Source organism: Rhinopithecus bieti, unplaced genomic scaffold, assembly GCF_001698545.2.
Source record: "Rhinopithecus bieti isolate Rb0 unplaced genomic scaffold, ASM169854v2 scaffold_31548, whole genome shotgun sequence".
Classification (NCBI taxonomy): Eukaryota; Metazoa; Chordata; class Mammalia; order Primates; family Cercopithecidae; genus Rhinopithecus; species Rhinopithecus bieti.
The window spans coordinates 2324392-2335855 of record NW_016814470.1 but is presented as its reverse complement, the minus strand read 5'-3'; the positions used below and the strand labels follow the sequence as shown (position 1 = coordinate 2335855).

Sequence of the window (11464 nt, the reverse complement as noted above, 5' to 3'; positions counted from 1 at the left end):
TCCTTCCTTCCTTCCTTCCTTCCTTCCTTCCTTCCTTCCTTCTTTCCCCTTCCTTCTTTCTTTCTCATTCCTTCCTTCCTTCTTTCTCCTTCCTTCCTTCCTCTTTCCCTCTCTAATCGCATATGAAGTGCTATGCCAGGCAGATTGTGTAAAAGAGAACAACAACAAAGCTTGAGACGTGGTCTGTGGCTTCCAGGAGCCTTCAACCTGGTGAGGAGGTACCACCCAGCTGGGAGAGTTAATTTTCTGGCACAGGTGCTTGATTTTCATAAATTGCCATCATGCCAGATATATGTGTTGGGGGCAGGGAGGGGACAAGAAACAAACCTCGTGATGTGATAGCCTTGCAGAGCAGGGATGTCACTTTTTAGGAGGCTTAAATCACACCAAATGTAGAAGGTTCCAGACTTTCAGAGGTGAGGGGACAGCTACAATTTGCACCAATACTACCACCCCTTTCCCCAACATACCCTTCTCCCCTTCTTCCCTGAAAAATGGCCCCCAAATATGTCCATGTCCTAATCCCTGGAATTTATGAATATGATAACTTACATGCCAAAAGGGTCTTTGCTATTGTGATTAAATTAAAGGTGTTGAGATGGGGAGATGGGGAGGTTGCCCTGGATTATCTGGGTGGGCCCAATGTAATCACAAGGGTCCTTATATGAGGGAGCTAGGAGGCTCAGATAGAGAGAGAAGACGTGAGGGTGGAAACAGAGGTCAGACAGGAAAGAAAAGGCCACTTTGCTGCTGCCTTTGAAGACAGAGGACGGGACCACAAACCATGGTGGTCTATATAAGCTGGAAAAGGCTCCCGAGAGCCACAAGGGAACACAGCCCTGTCCACCCACTTTAGAGCTCTGACCTCCTGAACTGTAAGACAATAAATGAGTTATTTGAAACCACTACGTTTGTGGTAATTTGTCACAGTCGCAGTAGGTAGCTCATACAGTCCTCTCTTCTCTCTGTGATCCTTGTGTGGCTAAAAAGGAGAAATACTAATATTTATTAGAAGTTACAGCAGTGAAAAACAGAGAAAACGTATTTCTAACATATAAACTTGACCACGAACTTATTAATTTACAAGAAGTTTGATAGGAAAACAACCAAATGCCAGGTTTTTAAATGAGCAAAGAATATGAACACATAGAGTCCAGGAAAAGAATGGTGGATTGCTCTGTGCTAACATGGGAAGCCTCGCTCCGACATGTTAGAGTGAAAGAGACGAGCTGCAGAATACCTCAGGGGTCATCTCTCCTTTTGTGTCAAAAACAAAATAGAGTCGTATCTATAGGATTTTACACGCTCCTTTTTGCTGGAAAGAATCACAAGAAAATATTAGCAAAGATTGTCTTTGGGAGAGGAATAGAGGGGAATGGTATTTAATTTTTAAAACTTTCCTGCTGTTTGAATTTTTTAACCTTATACATGGGTTTGTTAATGTTAACAAAAGCTGTCTGACCAGGGAGATTTTGACTCATTTTTTTGTTTTCTTCTTGGTACCTCTTTGTCTTAAAGAAAAAAAAAAATCCAAGTAGCATTATGTAAGGTGGGTCACATAGGGAGAAATCTTCCAGAGTCTACCATGGTATATACTACATGAACTAAAATTCTTGCAACCAGGAAGACTGGGCTGTCCTGTGAGGTTACGACTCAAGCTTCTCACTGGGGGCCAGTGTCAAAAGAAGTGTGATAAATCCCCAGCCCTCTATGGTCCTGGCTTCTCTCAGAACGGTTACCAAGGCCCTAGGATCTAAAGATGATTGTGTCATCAGCCTGGTACCTCTAGGGCTTTGGGGAGAACAGATCTGCATCAGGAGGGGAAAAGGGATTTGTCACGCACCAGCCATTCAACCTTGGGTAAGTTTTTTGTCTCCATCTGGCAAAATGGGAGTGATGAGGGTGTTTGTTCTCAGGGTTACTGTGAGGCTTAAATAAGATCATGCTGTGGTACACCCAGCATGGCCACGGGCCCAAGCCAGAACATGACAAAACCAAGTCTTCTCCTCCTTTCTTATGTTTATTTTTAAGCCTGTCAAGAACTGAAGGAGGCCCTTGTTCAGCAGAAGAGAGGTAAGAGCAAGCCTTTGTCTGTAACAATGCAGAAGCCTGGTACAGAGGACCGAAAACACACAGCCACAGGTCTATTCCCACATATGTGCGTTTGCCACTGGTTTGCCGTCTCTGCTGAGTCACAGAAGGATACTAAAGTTTGTCAGCCCTTTAAAGCCAAACAGGCACATTTTCCCTTCTCCTCGACAGACATTTTAATGTCACTGCAGTAGCTGGAGTCTTAGGTGTCGTTAACCCACATGCCTACCTCCTGTGACCAGGGTGGGGGAAGAACAAGCACACTTTGTTCCCAAAGCCCCGGTTGGGACTTGCTGGTTTTCTGTTGACTTTAAACAAGAAATGGAGCAGTTGGACTTTTAGTTGCTCCAGGTGGTAACTGGGGCTAAATGTACTGAGCTTAAGGGAAAAGCTGAACATTTGGAATCCCAAAATTTAGAGATTCAAAGGCTCTTTAAGAATTCTTTCCTCTGATGGACAGTGCCTGCCAGGAGCTGTCCTGCACCCCTGGCCAGAGCTGGGCAGTCCTCTGCCCGATGAGCTTTGAATGAGGAAAGACCAGGCTCTGCCAGGCCAGCGCTGGTCATCTGAGGAAGCTCCTGCTTCCCTAGGCCTTCGGAGATATTGACTTTTTCCCAAGAATCTTCTTGCCCTTTCCTCTCTCATTCACAGGTTGGTTTATTCACCTGCAGATTTCTGTGGGAGCCTTTACGCACCAGGCACTGTCCTGAGCTCTTGTCAGTGGGGCAGTGATGAGGCTATCGACCCTGCCCTCAGGGCCAGGCCACTCCGGTGGCCAGGGAAGCAGTTAAGAGGCTCTGCAGCACAGGGGAGGGGGCGTTGGCTAAAATAGAAACCATCAGTCAAGCAGAACTTCACTGAGACCTAACAGAGGGAGGGGGAAGGAAGAGAAAGAAATAGATGGATTCCAGGGATTTATGGCCTGGGGCTTGATTAAATTTGGGGAGTGAGAGAGGAAGGGATCAAGAGTGATCAGATTTCCGGCTCAGGGGCAACGGTGACACTATAGAAGGAGAAGCAATTTTGGAGCAGGGTGGTTGGGAGGAGTGAGAACGAATCAGGCTTTAGACATGTTGGGTGTCAGGCCCCAGTGGGAGGTTAGAATGGAAAGTCCTGCAGGCAGTGGATATATGGTTTCATGGTACAGGAGAAACATTGGGACTGGAGACGTGAGTTCAGGAGTCAGCAATGCGTGAGTGGTCAAGGAGGGCAGAAGAGGGTGAGATGGTGGCTCAGGAGGGAGACCAGGACAGCACTGTGAAGGGCCTATCCTTAAAGGATGGGGACAGAAGAGGAGCCTCCAAATCTAGAGGACAAATCCTAGAAAGTAAGGCGAATGCACACAGAATGTAGCATCAGATTCACCCTTGTCCAGATCCCGTGTTCTCAGGGCAATTTCCTCTGGGAAAGCAGTCTTCCTCCTTTGCCTTCCATGTGGATGAGGATGGTGGATCCTCAGCCAGTTGTGAATCGCAGCCCCACGCCCCCTTCATTGGTTTGGGATGGCTGTATGACCCCTCAGAGCCAATGCGCAGTGAGGAGGCATGCACGTGAGTGAGGGGAGGAAAGGAAGGCTATTGTGGGAAAGAGAGACTCCCCCTCGGTTGGGAGAGAGTATGGTAGAGATGTGAAGTCAGGCACCAACGCAGCCATTTGTAATTGTGAGGGAAAGCTTGGAGTTACTGGGGGTCCTCTAAGTGAAGCCTGCAGATGAGGCCTGTATTGTAGATGGCAGGACAGAAAGAAATCCGGTCTTAGGTAACATTGTTTGAGCCACAAGATCATACTTCACCTGAAGCCAAACCTCCCTCTAGGCTTTTCAGTTATGCAAGTCAATAACTTCCCTTTCCCGTTTCAACTGGTCTCAACTGAGGTTTTGTTTGCTTTGCTACTCGCAATACGGAGTCCTAATAAATGCACAGCCTGAAGAAGAGACCTCTTGGGGTCAGTGGGTAGAACAGGGGGTGGGAGGGGAGGTGTCAGGAGTTAAGAAACTGTGACACATGTGTGTCCCTGAATCACTGTCACCTACAGAGTCACAACAGGTTTTCAATTTTGCAATCTCTTTACACAGTGTTTTTCTTCTCCTGCTGTATCACTTCTCTGGCAATACAATTAACATGATTCCGAAGTTGCTTACTCACTAAAAATGAGATGTAGTTGGAAAATGGGTTAGCCTCCCCTTCTCTTATGTTGCCTGCCCAGATGCTGAAGGGCTGTCTTTATAAACCAGGGTCAGTGGTATGTAATGGTGTGTCTCTCCCTATTCAGATCCATCTTCCATGCCATGGCCAAGTGGGCTCTCTAAAATGCACATCCCTGCTTAAAAAACACTCATAGTTACCAAAATGAGCCAGGCATGGTGGTGCACACCTGTAGTCCCAGCTACTCAGGAGGCTGAGGTGGGAGGATCACCTGAGCTTGGGAAATGGAGGCTGCAGTGAGCTGTGATTGCGCCACTGTACTCCAGCCTGGGCAACAGAGTGAGACCTTGTCTCCAAAAAATAAAAAATAAAAAAAATTTATACTTCCCATGGCCTGCAGGAAGAGATCACAGACCCCTCAGGATGGCATATATAATCACACACATGTTCTAGATCCTGGGTGGCCTTCCTGCGTCAGCAACCCTCCTAACCCTCAGACGGCACCGCTGTGTGAACTCCAACTGTGCGAATGTGTCCTGCACCTCCAGGCCTCTGGGCCTGCATTCCCATCTCCCCTCTGCTTGGAAAGGTAATTCACAATAATAGCTCACGTTGATGGGGCACATCCTATGTTTCAGATGCTCCACTAGAGGCTGCAGGTGGATTATCTTGTTTAATCCTCACAACTTCCTGATGAGGTAGTACTGTTATTACCCCCTCCACCCTGCCACAGTGTCACTCTGGCTAAACAACTCAGATTTGGGGGAATATGCTAGAGAAGCACATAGGAGTTCTGGGTTGAGGTCTCCCACTGGAGTTAGGGAGTGGAGGATCAGATGATAAAGACCAGAGGAAATGTGATAGTCCAGAGGCTAGGAAGGAGTTTGAAGATGAAGGGAGGAAAACTAGGTGAAGAACTGGGAGTGCATTGCAAGGCTGGGCAGCTCCATCTCGGTTGATGTTGGGGCTTCTCCCCGCTCAAGCAAGGGTCTGGGGGCTTAAGGAGCATATAGCTCAGGCTAGGTCCTCAGGACTGCGAGCTGCCCTGGACACCATAGATAATGGCTGTCGTCTAGGATTTCCTAGTCCCTGAAGACTGGAGGCTCTACAATGTCCCTGCCAGGCTTACCTGAGTGTGTGTGTGCGTGTGTTTATGGGGGGGATTATTTGCACCTTTGACAAGGTCAGCAACCTTGTGTGCCAGTAGGGGTGACCACCCTAGGGTCCTCACTGTCCACTTCCCTCCAAGGTCTCCCCACCGCCACCCATCCCTACTATCTGTCTGCCCCTTTTTCTGGTTAGGAGAAGCTCCCCAAATCCCTTCTTTAGCTACTTCCCTCTCACCTGCTCCAAGCCCTCCCTCTCTCAGACAATTCAGCATAATTCCCCTGAAAACGTGTTTTTACAAAACAAAAGCCAGGAAGGGGAGGAGGTGTGTTCTGGGGTGCTTGGCAACAGCAGCCTGTGCAGCCAGCGGCTTGGCTGGATGATGCGGCTCACCCAGCAACACAAAATCCTCTGAGAACAGAACTCACAGAGCCTGGGCTCCCTCCCACACCTGAGAGGGGAGTGTCTGCAGCCGAAAGAGCAAACCGCATGTAATTGCCTCCAGGATTCCCCATCCCATGTGTAATGACATCTTCATTTGATTAATGACTGTCTTCTGCATTCACCACTGAGTGTGAACTGTATGAAGACAGGGTTTTGTGTCTGTTCTGGTCACTTTGGCCCTAGCACAGAGTCCAGCACACAGTAGGTGCTCAAGAAATGTTTGTGGAGGAGGGAGGGAAGGAAGGAAGGAAGGAAGGAAGGAAGGAAGGAAGGAAGGAAGGAGGAAGGAAGGAAGGAAGGAAGGAAGGAAGGAAGGAAGGAAAAAGGGAGGGAGGAAGGGAAAGAAGGGAAGGAGGCAGGGAGGAAGAGAGGGAGGGAGTAAGGGAGGGAGGGAGGGAAGAGAGGAAGGGAGGTGAAACAGTTTGAAGGAGGTGATGGGCAGGATAAGAGGAGCATCTGTAATTTCACCTTTCTCTCCCTCCTTTTCTCAGAGCCCCTCTTCTTGGGCCTGTGATTCCTTGCCTGGAAGGGAGAATAGTGGACTTCCTGCCTGGAGAACACCTTGGTAAATTGCCCTTTATCCTGTCATGAGAAGGTGTGCAGCTTAGGGAAAAAGCCTGTGAGCTCTGGAATCAGATGGAACTGGGTGTAAGTTTCAGCTTAGTGCCTGTTGGATTACATGTGATGCTAGTAGGTACACATGCCTGGTTTCTGTTCAAGAAATGGAGCTGTTATTATTTACACTGTAATTTGAACTTCATTCATTCAACCCTTACTGATAAAGCACCACAGGCCCTCCTTCCACAGGGCTCACCTTCAGAAAGTTCTACATGTCCCTTACTTTCTGGTAGGCATATTCAGGGGCACGTACCGTGAAGGACCAGGGATCTGGAGATGAAGACAGAGTCCTGTCCGCTGAGGGGTTCACATCTTTCCATAAAACATTCTGACCCTCCCTGTTTGTTTCTTCTCATCTCCTCCTCCAATCCCCCCTAGGCTGGGGCACTTCCTCTGCACTCTCTCTCTGGAAGCAGGGAGGGAATTCCAACCTCCTCCAGTCTCCTGCCAGGTATCCTGAGCCTGAGAGCCCCTCAGAGCATGGTCTGCAGTTACCTTCTCACTTACAGGCCAGACTGAGATGCTCGCCACTTGTGATTGCCCAGGTGGAGGGGAGAGGTCAGACTCTTCCCATGGCTTCCTTTCCCCTCTGTGAAAACTCCGAATCTTTGCTCTTGATTTTTTTTTAGTGTGTACCCTTTTGTATTTCAGCTTCTCCCAGCCGAAAGAATAAAACTGGTAAGAGGAAGGGAAATGCAGCCTCACTGAGGAGGCCTCCGTTCTGGGAGGGCTTCCCAGGTCCAGAGAAGGGAGAAAGTAATTTGGAACTACCCAAGTATTGGTGATGCCAGGCTTCACCCTACCCTGTGGATATTTGAATCTCAGAAAGGGGGCATGGTGATCTGACAAAGCACTTGCACAGATGAAGAACTCCTCCAAATCAACAAGGCAAAAACAGTAGATACATAGGCAAAAACCTTAGAAGAGCCACATCACAAAGGAGGGCCTCCAAATGGCCAAGAAGCACATGAAAAGATGTTCAACCTCATTAGCTATCAGGGAAATTCAAATTGGAACTACACTGGGATGGCTGAAAGTGCAAAGACTGATAATATCAAGGGCTGATGAGGATGTGGAGCAACTGGAACTCTCCTATGCTGCTGGGGAAGGGGTAAAGTAATACCACCCCTTTGGAAGAACAGTTTGGAAGCATCACTAAAGCTGAACATATTCATGCCTACTCCAGAAATCCTGAGCCCAGGTACATATCTAACAGAAGTTTGTTTATAAAGGCACCAAAAGTCAATTATACAAGATACAAGAATGTTCATCGTAGAGCCGTTTGTATTAGTCGTAAACTGGAAACCACCCAAACGCCCATCAGTGGTGAGTAGATAAATCAAGTGGGGGTAATTTAGACAATGAAACTGTGTATACCAATGAGAATGAATAAAGAACCGCCACCTGCAACAACATGAACAAATCTCACAAATATGGTGTTGAGTGAAAGAAGCCAGATAGGTCAGACAGCATGCTCTGATTCCATTAATTACAAGTTCAAAAACATGTACGCCTTAAGCCTGTGGTGTTAGAAGTCAGGACAGGGGTTTCCTTTGAGAAGGAGTGGGGCAAAAAGGGACTCTGGGAGTGTTGGTAAAATTCTGTTTCCTGATCTGGTGACAGTTACAGGTTATGTTCACTTTGCAGAGATTTATGTTGTATGTGATTGGTTAAGTTTTGCATCTTCCTGTATGCATGTTATACTTCAACAAAAAAGAAGTTTACTTTAAAAAGAGGCAAGTAGGGCTGGGCGTGGTGGCTCACACCTGTAATCCTAACACTTTGGGAGGCTGAGGCAGGAGGATCACTTGAGCCCAGGAGTTTGAAACTAGTCTAGGCAACATAAAAATATTGTTTTAAAGAAAATTAGCTGTGTATAGCGTGTGCGCCTCTAGTCCCTGCTAGTCAGAGGCTGAGGTGAGAGGATCACTTGAGCCCAGGTAGAGGGTGCAGTGAGCTGTGATCGCACTGCTGCCTCCAGCCTGGGCGACAGATGGAGACCCTGTCTTTAAAAGAAATTAAATTAAAAATAAGAAGAGGACGGTAGGGGGAGAGCAGTAGGGAAAGACAATGCTCAGCCCAAAGGGGTGAGTAGGGGACTCTGCGACTGTATTTACTGGAGTTTAGAGACAGCCTCTGGGAGGGAAGGGAGGGGAAGGAAGCAGGTGGGGCAGAGAGAGAGGCAGTTTCAGCGCAGGCCAGCCACAGCCTCCCCAATCCCTCAATCCCTTGAAGAAGTCCTGGAGCTAGATGAGTTCCTCAGAGTCGTCCTGACTTGGGCTCTCATGGCCACACTTTTATACCCCAGCATTGGTCAGTCACCGAATGTGCGCTGCCCAGGAAGAGGAAGGATCTCAGGCCTGCCTGCACTCTGCAGCTGAGGCCATCTGGAAGGGGCTGGCCTGACTATAGCTCTCCCAGCATGTCCCTCCTTGAAGGGGATCTGGGTGACCACCACAGCAAGCCTGCCACCTGAGTTTAGAAGATCTGTTGGCCTGGAAAGATTTTTTTTCAGATCCCTCAGTCCCAGCACTCCTAGTCTGGTTAAATTCGTCCAGCGGGGCCCAGCACCCATAGGACCTGCTCTGCATCATAGCCTGCAGACAGGCTTCCCACATAGGATCCAATACCTGGACACACCAGAGGTCTTTGCAGTTTGCCTCTCACACCTCGGCCAAAGCCTCTCCTTGGCCTGGACTCACTTAGTGAAATCCAGCTGTCCTGTAAGACTTGAGAGTCACCTCCTCCAGGAAGCTCTCCCAGATCTTGCTCCTTCTGCCTGGAAGGCTGCGCCCTTGCTCTTCTGAGCCCCCTCCAAGCACCCTAGCACCCCGCCTTTTATAAAACTCTCATCGCACTCTTTGTTTACCTGCTGGTAGAAGCAGGCTGAGATCAAGAGATGCCTTGTCACTCCTGATCACTGATACTGCACAACAGGGACCACAATTCTGATGGCTACCATGTGCTGAGCTTTTCCAGCCAGGCTGGTATTTGCTGTGCACATCCATGCCTGAATTTACTAAATCCCAACAACCAACCAACCCTGTGAGGTCAGAGTAGCTACCTTATAAAACAGGCATGCTTGCCCACAATTACACAACCACTAACTATCAGAGGTAGCACACATGTGGGAGTCAGTTTGAAGTCCCAGTATCCTCTGGAAATGGTGGTTAGGGAAGGAGGGGAGGAGAAAAGGGAAGGGAGGGGTGGGGAAGGAAAGAAGGAAAAAGGAAGGAAGAAGGAGCGAGGGAAGAAGAGAGGAAGGGAAGGAGGGAGGGAAAGAAGGAAGGAAAGAAGAAAGGAGGAAAGGGAGGGAGGGAGGAAGGAAGGAAGGAAAGAAGGAAGGAAAGAAGGAAGGAAGGAAGGAAGGAAGGAAGGAAGGAAGGAAGGAAGGGAGGGAGGAAAGGAGGTAGGGCTCTCTGTCCATGGCCCTGAGGACAGGCCTATTGGCAGCTGTTTCACATTTGAAGAGAGACTCAGGAAGCTATGGGAAGCTGCTGAGTGTGAGAGCGTAGTCCCCCAGCCCCTCCCTGAGCCCTGCCCATCTCTCTGTTTCCAGAACCTCTTGTTCTCCCTGGGATCCTGGCCTGGGGAAATGCAGTTGTCAAATCAAAGCCTGCCTGTGGGAGCAGGTTCATGGGCCAGATCTAGAGCAGGGACAGGCTTAGTTCACAGTTTTAATCCTGATGTTTACTTTCTTTCTTTCCACTCCTAGTGGCTCCCTTTGAAGAACTGCCTTGGGGTTCATGTTGCAGCATCAAACAGGGATGGAAGATGCATCTTGCTTTAGCAGCAGGAGCCTGGAAAGCAGCTGAAGCCCTGGAGGGTGCCTGGCACACAGAATCTTGTGCTGAGCCCGGAGCACAATGGGAGTGGGCTAGCGGGGTGGGTTCACAGCTGGGCTGGGAGCAGCAGACATACAGGCCGTAGGCACAGACACATAAATACAGTCATGCAGATTGCAGGATGCCTGAGAGCACAGATTCTCACCTGCACAAATACATGCATGATCACCAGTATGCATCCAGACAGTAGCCCCACATGCACGCACATGCATGCACACATGTGATGTGTACATAGATGGACACATGTCTATGCCCACAAACACTGCAGAGACACACACAAAAGTGTCTGGCAAGGAACACTATTTTGTCCTCAATTTTCTGCCAGCGAGAGTCTACTGACTCCGTCTCTGAAATGTCCCCACTTGTTGTCCCTCTTCTCCACCTGTGCCACAGCCCTAGTCCCTGAAACTCCCACCAAGACCCCTGGGCAATAGCAAAGTCAGGACAGGATTCTTGCTCCGCCTCTACCCCACCCTTAAGCCCATCCTACATGCAAGAGCAGGAGTCATGTGGGTATCAAGCAAATCTGACCACATCACCTCCCAACTGCTTAAAACCCTTTCCTACAGGATGAAGTTTAAATCACTTGGCATCCCATATAAGGCCCTTGACTGTCTGGTATCAGCCATAGTCTGGCCTCAGGCCCTGTCATGGAGCCCCCTGGACTCAATGCTCTGGCTGAGGGCCTCCAGGATGAAGATGCCCTGTGCAACGTCTCACACTTTTGCTGTTGCTGGGCTACTATGTGAAATTCCCTCCTCCCTCCTTCCACCTTCCCTATGCTGAACTGCCACTCCTCCATCCTCCATGGCCAGCTAAGCCAACACCTCCCCACTTCCTCCTGACAACCCAGGCACAGCCTGTCCCATGGCTGTCACAGCCCTTTCTTGGGCTCTCAATAGTATCATTGTCACCTGTGTGCTCATGAGCCTCCGCCACTCAACTCCAAGCATATCAAATACAGAGCCCAAAATATACCGGGTACTCAACAAATTTCTGGGTGTGAGTGAATGAATGAATTAGTCTGTAAGACAGGATCACGCTAGGTGATTGTTCTGGCTACAGAACCTGGGCATGTCCTGTATGTAACTCCTATGATCTCAGCCTCCACATAGGTAAAAAGGGCTCTCTACCTCCTGGCAGAATCTATGGTTCAGACCATGGAGATGTATATAAATAACTGAGCTGAGTGGCTAACATGGTGGGCGCTCCACA

General features: G+C 48.9%; 1 long non-coding RNA gene across 1 annotated transcript in view; it reads left to right on the top strand.

Moving 5' to 3' along the window:
• Positions 1-11459, top strand: part of LOC108514679 (uncharacterized) — a 22942-nt gene extending 11483 nt beyond the window's left edge. The window contains exons 4-6 of the long non-coding RNA XR_001881291.1: positions 6278-6476; positions 7056-7730; positions 10120-11459. This is a non-coding gene — a long non-coding RNA (uncharacterized LOC108514679). The remainder of the gene's footprint in view (positions 1-6277; positions 6477-7055; positions 7731-10119) is intronic.
• The last annotated feature ends 5 nt before the right edge of the window (positions 11460-11464 follow it).